Genomic DNA, 13,102 nt, shown 5'->3' on the forward strand with positions numbered 1-13,102 from the left:
CCCTGCAAAGGCATTCCTCATGTGGGAAATTGCATTCTGTAGAGACTCTACTTCCCTTTCTTGGTCTTTTCTGAATCCAAGAGAGATTTAACTAAGGCTTTAACACCTTTTAAGATCCAATAAGAGAAATTTACCATTTATTCTCTCTGAAGCCGGCTACTTAGAGGCTTCATCTACATAATAACAACCTTGGCTTCCACAACTCCTGTAATCTTAATGCAAACATTTCTTTCTGCTGATTTAATGAGGCAAAGCTTAATTCTTTGAACCAATTGCCAATCCAAAAGTCTTCAAAGCCGCCTATGTCCTGTAGCCTCTTTCACTTTGAGATGTCCCCCCATTCCAGGCTGAACCAATGGATCACTTACAGGTATTGATTTATGTCTTTGCCTGTAACTCCTGTCTCTCAAAAATGTATAAAACCAAGTTGCAACCCATCCACCTCCAACACGTGATCTCAAGACTTCTTGGGACTTGAGAGGTCTGGGCCATAAGTCACTCATATGTGGCTTAGGATAAATCTCTTTAAATATTTTACAGAGGTTGGCTTTTTTGTCAACAATGGATTTTCTAAATTAATTAATTGCTTCTTTCATAAATAAAAGATTAAATATCAAAAACTAATAACTGACTGCTTTCAAGATATAAACAAGCTCATACATTTGTGGAGGAATCCCTCTTGTGAGCACGGCTATTTTATGGTAGATTTGGGGTCAAGTGAAGAAAAGATGATTCACCCACTCCGAGTGGAGGACTTTAATGAATGTAAAGGAGAGAATGTAAAGGAACCAGTTCATACAAACTTTAAGAATACGCAAGGTATTTTAGGGAGAACAGAGGGAAACACACACAGAAATAGGTAGTATGAGAACATGATTCTTCTCTGCTTCGTAATCGGTGTGTTTGGGTTATATTGTTAGGGGAAAAGGGTCCTGATCCAGACCCCAAGCCATGGTTCTTGGATCATGAGCAAGAAGGAATTCAGGGCAAGTCCATAGAATAAAGTGAAAGCGAGTTTATTAAAAAAGTAGAGAAATAAGAGAATGGCTATTCTATAGACAGAGTAGACCCGAAGGCTGCTTGTTGCCCATTTTTATGGTTATTTCTTGATTATATCCTAAACAAGGGGTGGATTATTCATGCCTTTCCTTTTTAGACCATATAGGGTAACTTCCTGACATTGCCATGACATCTGCAACTGTCATGGTGCTGGTGGGAGTGTAGCAGTGAGGATGACCAGAGAACACTCTCATCGCCATCTTGGTTTTGGTGGGTTTTAGACCGCTTCTTTACTGCAGTCTGTTTTATCAGCAAGGTCTTTATGACCTGTATCCTGTGCTGACCTCCTATCTCATCCTTTAAGTTAGAATGCTTAATCATCTGAGAGTGCAGCCCAGAAGGTTTCAACCTCATTTTACCCAACCCTTACTCAAGATATTTGTTGCTCTGGTTCAAAGGCCTCTGACAGTACTAGTTTGTTTCTGTTTTTGTATTTTTTTTTTCTATTCATATTGATTTTAGAATTAGTTCATAGATTTCTACAAAAAAAGTCTACTGGGATATTGCTTGGGATTGTGTTGAAGCTATAATATATATCAAAATTTGACAAATAGCGCTCTTAATAATATTAGGAATTCTTATCCATAAATATATATTTATTAATATTTAAATCTTTAATTTTTCTTTGTAACATTTTATTTGTAGTATACAATTCTTTCACACCATACGTATAATCTCTTAGTATGTATTTTTTATTGTTGGTGCAGTTATAAATGCATTTTTTCAATTTCTGATAGTTCATTGCTAGCATGTAGATATACAATGTTTGCACATGGATTATTAATTTTGATACTATGCTAGTAGGTTTCCAAAATAGAATTTATAGGATTTCTTATATAAATGATCAAGCCATTTGCAAATAAAAACCATATTGATGTATATTCCTTCTCGCATGCTTTTCCCACTTTGAGATATTGGCACACTCCATTGAGTGCAGGGTCAATATTTTCAGCCTTTAAATATGTGAAACTTTTCTAATGCATTGACCAAAAGTCAACTAAATGATAATTTCTGTTTTTAAGAGTCTTAAGATCTGTGGTAGTTTGTGATATAGTAATATCAGAACAGATTTAAAACAAATTGTTTTATGCCATACTGCACTCTTTAGAAGGCATGACACTATACACGATGCACATTTGAAAAATAGAGAGTTAACTCTGCTTTCTTCAAGGAAGAATATCTACATAAATTATTCAGAACTTTTTGCATGGGGGATTTGTTTATTCTCACTCTACTTATTCAACGATTTTTATGTCAGTATGGACTTAAGGTTGTTTATTATATACTTGGTGTAACACCTGCTAATCCATCTGCTCGTAACTAAAGGCACGCAACATATGCTTTTAATTGATTTGATAAATATATTTTAAAGAATGTCTTTAAATGTTCACTTATCATATATATTCTCATGATTATATTCTGGTGATGCATCCCCCATACACACATATACATAAATTTCTGATAACTAAGAAATTTACCTTTCTTGCCCTTATCTAATGAATTTTCACTTGAAATATTAAGGGGGTAAGGAAAGAAGGAGTGATGAAGAAAGATAAAGGAAGCCAACACCATAGCATTTAATTGGTCCATTAGGCAACTCATTCCTTCACCAATTTCTTAGCAAACCCAGGTGATAAATAGTTAAATTATAACTTATGAGATATATTACTTAAAACAAAAATCCCGGCCAGGTGCAGTGGCTCACATCTGTAATCCCAGCACTTTGGGAGGCCAACAGGGGTGGATCATGAGGTCAGGAGTTCCAGACCAGCCTGAACAACATGGTGAAACCCCGTCTCTACTAAAAATACAGAAATTAGCCGGGTGTGGTGGCTGAAGCAGGAGAATCACTTGAATCAGGGAGGCGGAGGTTGCAGTGAGCCAAGATCGCACCACTGCGTTGTAGCCTGGGCGACAGAGCGAGACTCCTTCTCAAAAAAACAAAAACAAAAACAAAAACAAAAAAAAAACAAAAATCTCTAACCCAAATTAACCTTTTAACTTTTAAGCAAGTCAAGGTTTACCAGACTAATGATAAATTCAACTTCAGTCATACGTGGAATTCGTTTTCTCTGTCTTTTCTAGAAATAATTAAGAATGTTATTTATATTCACACAGTTTATTTTTTAAATGGCTCTCCTGTTTCCATACATGATGGGTTTTTATGTCAAAATAAAATTACTACAAAATTTTAATATGCCAGATATAGACTATATAAGCACCTGAATTTTTTAATTCTTAGTTCTGTGTCTTTGTTTCACCTAACATTTTTAATCCTTAGTTCTGTGTCTTTGTGGATTTTGCTTGAAGTTATGTGCTTTAGATGACATCAATTATTTTTACTTTTACGTTTGTGTAAACTAAGGTTTTAGCTATATTTAGCAGTTGTCGCTAACACATCTCCTGCTACAAAGACAATATCTTTTTATACTCCCTGCAAGGGTCAAACGAACTCAAACTTAACTAAACTAAATTAAACAACATGGAACATAGGTTTGTTTGTATCTACCACACAATGCTCTCCTTTTAGAATAGGTCTTTTAGTCTTATTTCTCTTTTTTTTTTTTTTTTTTTTTTTTGAGACGGAGTCTCACTCTATCACCCAGGCTGGAGTGCAGTAGCGCGATCTCAGCTCACTGCAACCTCCGCCTCCCAGGTTCAAACAATTCTCCTGCCTCAGCCTCCTGAATAGCTGGTACTACAGGCCCCCACCACCACACCCGGCTAATTTTTGTATTCTCTGTAGAGAAGGGGTTTCACCATATTGGCCAGGCTGGTCTCGAACCCTTGACCTTGTAATCCACCCACCTCAACTTCCCAAAGTGCTGGGATTACAGGTGTGAGCCACCGCACCCGGCCCTCTCTTCTTTTTATAATAATATTTGCTTTTTATAGTTGGGCTAATAAAATTGAAATTCAAAAAAAGAATTAACTATTTATGTAAAACCTCACCCTTTTTTCCCTCTCTGTTAACCAAGAGCTTGTGTTCTCTGATAAAGTAGTAGCATGCACGTTTTCTCCCCAGGCTGTGTCCTCAGAGGTTTACTGCTAATTTCCAAAGTTGCTACCTAATAGGAAAGAGCACAGGACTCCCCAGCCCAGACCAATTCTGTTGTATAACATTAATACTAAAAATTAATTAGCTTACTATCCTCACCTTCAAAACTATAGGATCTCAATTCCACTCCGCCTCCCAATGTTTCCTCTTAACTCTTTGTGTTCACAAATGAGAATCTCACACACATTCTATTTTTAGATGTCTTTCATATTCCATTTTCTTTAGCACCAGTGTGTAATTCCATTGCTTAGTCTCATCACCACTTATGCAAACAGCGCCATCTTTGAAGATGTGTTGAGTTGCTCCTCCACCAGTACTATTAGGCAATGAGCTGCCTAATGGACCAATTAAATGCTGTTGTGCCACTGCTTTATACCACTCTGGTGCTGTTGTGACACTAGATGCTCTGACATGTCCTAGGCAAATATGGGGATAAATACCTATTCCAAAAGAAGTACTTTCTGTGACTTAAATCTTTTTTTTTTTTTTTTTATTATACTTTAAGTTTTAGGGTACATGTGCACATATCTTATAACACATAATGTAACTTTAACCTCACTTCAAAAAAAAGGGGCATCTTTAAGCCTGAGCAATATAGTGAGACCCCATTTCTAAAAATAAAAATACAGCGGCAGTACATGCGTGTGGTCCCAGCTACTCAGGAGGGTGAGATGTGAGGATCTCTTGAGTCCAGTAGATCAAGGCTGCAATAAGCTATTATTGTCCCACTGCACTCCAGCCTGGGCAAAATAACTAGAAAAAAATAAAATGACATCTTTAATTTATGCCTCCACACATTATTTTAAAAGGATCTGAGACAGTCAAGATTTGGTGTACCTGGGATAGGTGGCAAAGTCTAAGTCATGTGGCTTAAAAAATATAGAATACATCTTTGTATCATGTAAAAGATGTCTGAAGGGAGATGTTCCAGGGCGGGTACATCCTTCTGTCTTGGTATTCTGCCATCCTGTTCTCAGCAATGACCTCATAGTCCAGAAAGGCAAAGATGACACCCTGAGTTCAAGCCATCATATCCACATATAAGCCAGCAAGAGGAACGCCTGAGTAAGGGTACGATAGTGTACACATGGACATACAAAGTGGAATAATAGACACTGTTGACTTGGAAAGGTGGGAGAGTGGTGAGAGGTGGGATGAGAAATTTAATTTAATGGGTACAATGTACACTATTCCAGTGATGGCACCACTGAAAGTCCAGACTTCAGCACTATATGATATATCTATGTAACAAAACTTTACTTCTACCCCCTAAATATATAAAAAATATAAATACAAATGTAAAATAAAAAGACAAACACACACAAAATAAAACCATTGAACTACATTCTTAAAAAAAAAAAAAAAAGTCCAGGCGAGGTGGCTCACACCTGTAATCCCAGCACTTTGGGAGGCCGAGATGGGCGGATCACAAGGTCATGAGATCGAGACCATCTTGGCTAAGACAGTGAAACCACGTCTCTACTAAAAAAATACAAAAAAAAATAGCTGTAGTCCCAGCTAATCGGGAGGCTGATGCCGGAGAATGGCAGGAACTCGGGAGATGGAGCTTGCAGAGAGCCAAGATCCCACCACTGCACTCCAGCCTGGGCGACAGAGCGAGACTCCACCTCAAAAAAAAAAAAAAAAATGCCAGGCGTGGTGGCTCACGACTATAATCCCAGCACTTTGGGAGGCTGAGGTGGGTGGATCACCTGAGGTCAGGAGTTCCAGACGAGCCTAACCAACATGGTGAAACCCCGCCTCTACTAAAAATACAAAAATTAGCCGGGGTTGGTGGCACGCACCTGTAATCTCAGCTACTCGGAGGCTGAGGCAGGAGAATTGCTTGAACCTGGGAGGTGGAGGTGGCAGTGAGCCGAGATCGTGCCATTGCACTCCAGCCTGGGCAACAAGAGTGAAAATCCATCTCAAAAATAAATAAATAAATAAATAAATAAATAAAGACAAAGTGTTCAGTAAATATTCATTCTACCATGGTGCCCACCGCACTGATGGTAGGTTTGGCTGTAGAACGTGCTACGGTCAATGGAATTCTAGTAGATGTGAAGACCAGCCTCAGATGGCCTCTGTTCTGAGCTTGGCCCCCAAAATAAATAGATGTGTAGCAGAAAACCATAATATCTAGCCTAGAGCTAGGACCAACTGAAGAAGAGACACCTAAATGGGCCCAGCCCAGACCCGAAGTGGAGACCTCTGGTGAAAAGAAAATTTCTCCTTTAAAATATCATGAAGACTTTGAAGTTGCCTATTATAGACAGAGGTAGTTGACTAATGCAGATTATTCTGCCTCCAACAACCTGCATAGATTTTCTTCATCCAACATTACGTTGGTAATACCACCAAGGAGTATGTTTATCCGCAACCATAAATCCAAAGCAGTTCCCAAGTCCTCTAACATAAGATACATTTCACATAATTCAAATTGCAAATTTCAGAATCATCATCCACCAGGAATTGTAATTTCTTTAGGAGGATATGCATTTTACCTGCAGAAGGAAATTTAGTAAACAAAATATGTACTTATAATCCTTTCTTTTATTTTCTGTGCTTTTATTCATGATCTGCTTTTACACCTAATCTTTTTTTCCCTTACATTTCTAAATTTGTCTGGGCAAAGGTTCAAGTTTTATAAACAAAATGGCCTTACAACTTGAACTCTTTACTGAACATCCTTATCTTTATTATTGTTGCTGTGTCTCTAACCAAAAAGTACCACTTCCTTTACAGCTTTCTTTACTATGGCTCTCTCTCTCTGTGTGTCTACTGTCTATGTTATTAATGATAATCTCTGGATGGTCAGTTTAGGGATAATTATATTTGTCTCCTTTATATGTTTTTCTGTACTTTCCACATTTTCTACCTTGCATATGCATTGCTTATTATTGTAAGAAGTTATTAAATAATTTGGAAAAACATGCAAAAATAGTTTAGCCTTTTCTATTTATTGAGGTCATAAAGCAATTATTGGAATTACTTTGTTGGCATTAACAGGCAAATTGATTGAGGCTTTACAATAGCTTTTGCTGAATCTGTCATGGCATTTTAATATTTTTAGATAAAAAAATAAAGCCCAATAGGATCAGTAAAAATTATTGGGTTTTAATTTCTAGTATCATCAAATTTGCTGAAGGCAAATTAGAATGCCAACTTAAAAAGCTGAACTTTTAAGAGTTAGTAAAAGATATATTAATTAGGAATGTTCAGTTCTTGACCCATTAATGCTATTCTTTATAAATGCATTGGGATATATTCATTTAATACTTCAGCAGTTTTGCCATCCTTGCGATCTCGTTTCTCGTTTCATGCTGAAGGGCTCTAATTTCTTCCTTGATTAAACTTTTGCTATGATAATAATGAAAAATTATTTTAATTATGAGAAAACTTCATCCACAAGGATTTGATGTCTTTCTTATTGTGATCTTTATTGCCTCTCTGGATCACTCCAACACGTTTTTGCCATGTCCTAGTTAAATGTTTTCTTTTCCTGAAATGGAAATTAACGTCTTTTATTTTATTTTAATTTGTTTGATAAAGTGCATTTATTATTTTCCCTTTTTATTAAAATCAGATGTACAATAATTTACCAATTTAGTTTATAATTAATGGCTATTCAGTGATATACAGAACCAGAAATTCATATCACTTGTTTGCAAATAAGGACATTTGAGTTTCCTCACTGTAATGTTCAATCATATCATAAAATTGTGTGTATATCTACATAGTCATCTCCTTTTTATACATGCTATTTTATGTCAATTGTTATAAATTAGATATGCATCTATTTGTCTGTATGAACAAGAACATTCTCAAATTAATTTTTAGTGCCCAACAGGACAGAATGTGAAAGAAAAAAAATCAGGATAATTAGATTCTACTATTTCCTAGCTCTTTCATTTGCTCTTTAAGCCTCTATCCTTGGCCCCTGCCTCTATTGCCAGCCTCAGTTTCTTGTTTTTCAATATAGGTATTAAGTGATAGTTACTTTAATATGGATAATTTTTTTCCTTCCTTCCTTCCTTCCTTCTTTCCTTCCTTCCTTTCTCTCCCTTTCTTTCTTTCTTTCTTTCTTTCCTTCTTTCTTTCTCTTTCTTTCTTCAGATCACTTGTTCAACTTTGTTGTTCAATGTTGGAAATATCATTTTTTTTTATTCTATACTCTCACCCATGGCTATGACCCCAATACTATACATCAATGCTTCTACACTTACATCTTGAGTGTAGACCTTTTATTTTTTCAGATACATATATGAAATTGCTTGAAGTTGTTCTTCAGTGATGCCATAAAGTCATCTTAACTCAAATGTAACTTAGCCCTCTCCCTCCCCTCTACCCTTAATGTTAGTAAATGACATCACCCTCCAAATCTTGAGCAGCCTTGTAAGTTTCTCTTTCTGACACCTATCTTTTCACAGGTGCCATCTGAAACTTAATCCATTAAGTTTCCAAAGTCTATACTTTAAACTATTGTCATCTCAAATTTGTATAAAAGGGACATTCCCCTTCAATCCATTTTCTTCATTGCAGACCGAATTTTTTGATTAAAAATCAAACCAGATTAGGATTTTTCCCACCTTTAAACTATTTTGCTGGCTTTCCGGTCCTCATATGCCATGTAACAACTTTTTTTTGTCATGGCTCCGCAAACTTTGCTATATCTTCCACTTTCCACACTATACGATTGTTCTTCTATTGCCCTGTCTGTTCCAGATATACTGGCCGCTTAAAATTCATATTTTACCATGCCACATCCCGTCTCGCTTCAAGTATTACCCATAATTAATCTTTTCCTAGTTAATTTGGATTCCTTCATCAAGTCTCACCACAAAATCGCTACCTTAGGGAACACGAGAGAACAGGAGAGTATGCAAGGACATGGTCGTCATAACTTTGAACTGAAATATTAATGAATGATATAATTTAAGTACAGCATTAATGACTGTGTAAAATTAACAATAATAACAGTTAATATTTGGAGCACACTTGTCAGGTGCTGACTTACATGCATTAGCATGGATTATCTAGCTGCTCCTTACAAAAGCCCATGAAGGCACTATAAGTAGCCTCATATTTTACAGATATTGAAAGTGCAGCTTAGAGACAGTAAGTAACTTGTCCGAGGTCACACAGTTAGCAGGAGGTGAAGACAAGGGGCAAATTCAAACAGCTGAGTAATAGAACTTCTGTATGTGTCCCACTACTATGTAGTTTCAAAATCTGGATTCCATTGCAACTCAAAAATCAAGAAAACTTGCTCTGTGTCATAACAGCTATCTGAACTATTGACACTGCCAAAGCTAAAATGCACTGTAAACGTTTCTTCAATCACCTCATATTTCTAAATGTCACTTCTGACTTTGATTAGGCAATCTTTTCTTGTGCAGATTTATCATCATCTTTGTGTTCTGGAATAGTAAAAATCATGTCAATTTACATCTGAGAAAAGGCATTCAATTAAAATTTAATTAGAATAACAGCATGCTCAATTTTTCTTGTAATATCTTTGGTTTAATGATGGAACAAAATGAGTTATTGACAGAAAAAAACAATGAAAGTAGTTTTGCATCTGCAAATTAAGATTAAAAATTTAAAAGACAAATATTTATATCCTCTCTTAAATGATAGTGCTAAATCATAAACAAAAGATGATTTAAATTAAATGTATGTGAAAAAAGTTATAAAAATGCTTACATTTCCTCAGATTATAATACATGTATACAATTAACAAACTAAACTAAAAAAAGAACCTGACCATGCATTTTTAATACATCTCATGGAACTCATAATGTTTTTCCCTATACCCAACACAGTCTATTCAATATTCAGAGAAAGGAATCTACTGCTAATGCACTTGGGTATTGCCACAATAATATATTGACATAAAAGTATATTCTCAGCTTTTCTACTTATCACATTGTAGCCTGGCAACAAAGCGTATTTTGAGTAGCTCTGGTTTACTTTGTTGTGGAGTAAATCTGTTCGTGGCACAAAATTACAGGGAGGCTGGTAGTGCCTCTTTACTCTGCAAATCCAGACAACTAAGACATTTGGGAAAGATTGTATGATCATAGGCTTGTATATTAAAACCTTTTAAAAATTATGTTGAAACCTGCAATTTTATATGTTAGACACACTTCATCAATCATAACACTGGAAACAGTAGAATTATTATTCCTCTAAAAGCACCTGCCACTAACTTACTGATTAGGGTAAGTGAGGGATTCTGATAGGTTTGAATATGGCCCCCAAAATTTCATGTGTTGGAAATTTAGTCCCCAGTGCAACAGTGTTCAGAGGTGAGACCCTAAAGAGGTGATTAGGTCATGAGGGCAGAGCTCATTCTTACTGTTGATTTTACCAAGAGAGTGAGAGTAGCTTATCACAGGAGTGGGTTCCTGCTAAAAATATGAGTTTAACCTTCTCCCTTTCTTGCTGTCTTTCTTGTACATATGTGCATGTGTGCTCTCCCGATCTTCTACCTTCCACCATAGTATGACATAGCAAGAAGGCCCTCACCAGACACAGGCCCCTCAACTTTGGACTTCCCAGTCTCAAGAACTCTAAGGAATAAATCTTTGTTCTTTATAAATTATCCAGTCTTAGGTATTCTATTATAGCAGCTCAAAACAGAAAAAGACACTCTCTATAGCACTTGACAAATCCAGTGAAGCCATATGGTCTTAATTTCTAACAAGGTTATATTGTGCAATGGTCAAAGGGAAAAGAACTGGAGTTTATGGTTTGAAAGTAGACAGGTAGATTCACAATATACCAAAGTTTTCCCTTCCCTGACATTTAGTCACAGCAGTGACTTTTTGGTGTTGGGTAAATATTTAGGGTTTTGAGTCAGTTTAGAGGGTCAGAGAGAGGAGATGTAGCAGCAAGAGAAGAAAATAGGGTGTTTCAAATTTTGCTAATGGGAACAAATGGGGTCACCAAAAAATAATTCGAGAAAAAGTGTTATCATATTTTGATATTAATTAGTTTGATATACTATTGACTTTATAATTATCAGGTAACATACACATTACTTACTACTTACTATAGGTTGCAAATAATATTTTCTTGCATGAACCATAGGATTCAAATTCTTCGACAATTCAAGGGAGTTAGTTTTCATTTGCAACTAGAATAAATCACTTGACTTCATAAGAGTGAACAGGGAACAGATAGACACTGATGCTTATGAAGAAAAAACAGCACTATATAGAAAAACAAAAGGTATATTCCCAGGGTGGCATTCTGACAGAAAGTATCTTTGAATGTCCCCACTGCACGCAGTGAAAAACATCTTTTAAGACACATTGCAAGTAGTGCTTAAGTAATATCGTTATATCAAAACATGCCATCATTTAAACTTATCTGAATCAGCTACCGATATACAGACTTTCAGTTATATATAATTTCACCAATTTAGTCATTTTACTACAGTCTATGTCAAACTGAATATTAATGTCAAAAAAACCCATAAATTCATAAAAGATGCTTGAAGATGCATAAACGTATTTTAATGAATATTTTGACATTATCTAAAATTCCAGGCATTTATAAATAATGGTTTGGCATTTTGATTTAATTTAATTTATTTGTATTTAAATATTTGTTGATATATAATGTGCATACAGGTGTACATGCACAAAGCATTAATGTAAAACTCAATGAATTATTATAAGGGAAATACATTTCTGCAACGATGAAATAGAATGAGCTCTGTTCTGCCCCTGAAAACCATTTTTTCTCTCTTCCTTCCCAAAGGTAACCAAAATCTTAAGAACTAATGTTGTAGGTAAACTGTCTTTTTATACAAGTGTTTTTTAACAGAACATTTTAAACATATATAAAATCAACAAAATATTATAATAGACCTGACACCCAGCCTTGGCAATTACTAATCATGTACCATTTTTGTTTCATCTATATTTCAACCCATTCCCCACCCCTGTTTTATTGTTCTTTCTAGTCATTTTTTGTGAGATAAGATGTATATGCATCAAATGTACAATCTTAACTGAACATTTTTAACAAATTAATATACCCCCATGACCTTTTCCCCTTTAAAAAATAGAATTACCTCTATTAACAATCATTAATGTGCTTGTAAATCACCTGGAAATATTGAAAATCCAGATTTTGATAAAATAGATCTAGGTTTTTTTCTGAGAATTTGTATGTCTAACAAGGTACGGATCCATGGAGCACATGATAACTAAAAGGTCTCTTCTATCTGAAGTACGTATAATTAAGAACAATTGACCTCAGGTGAAAGGACAAATTGAAACACATGTACAATATGCCATCTGTAGGAGCATGTGGTTAATAATAACATGAACTGATGAAACAATTTTATAATGATTTTAATCTAAAATTAGCAAAATCCCTATTATGGTTTCCATAGAAATGCTCTTTCAGAGTAAAAAAAAATAGTATGAGAGGGCAATAGTTAAAAACAGCAAAGATTTGGATGTAGGTGTCTTATAAAGTAAGCTGCAGATTTGGAAGTAGATGTCTTATTAAGTAAGTAGTAGACCCCTCTTCACACTCATAGGTGGTCTTTGCAGAATTACCTCAAATTCAGTCATTTACACATCAATTGCACATACTTCTCATAGCTTCCCTTTAAAATGATATTTTAATACCCTTACAAAATTTAACTCCGTTTCTTTATATGATATTATACATTCCATTTATATTAAACTTAAACTTACACAACTTTATTAGGCAGTGTCTGTGTGTCTAGTACCTGATATTCCTTGGGGTTCCGCCATTTGCACAGGCACCACAGCTGAGAAGCAGGGATTCACCAGACAGGATAGTCCTTTCGTCTTTTTCTTTCTCAGGGCATGAGTTAATCAGTCAATCAAGTCATGTGAGAATAGACCATACATTACCTAGCATAGAAGTCTCATTCCTGGGCACTCTTCTCAGAGGAGGAAAAGACCAGAAAATCCTCTTAGGGGCCATTTCCTG

The sequence above is a fragment of the Pan troglodytes genome, chromosome 22, assembly GCF_028858775.2.
Source record: "Pan troglodytes isolate AG18354 chromosome 22, NHGRI_mPanTro3-v2.0_pri, whole genome shotgun sequence".
Lineage (NCBI taxonomy): Eukaryota > Metazoa > Chordata > Mammalia > Primates > Hominidae > Pan > Pan troglodytes.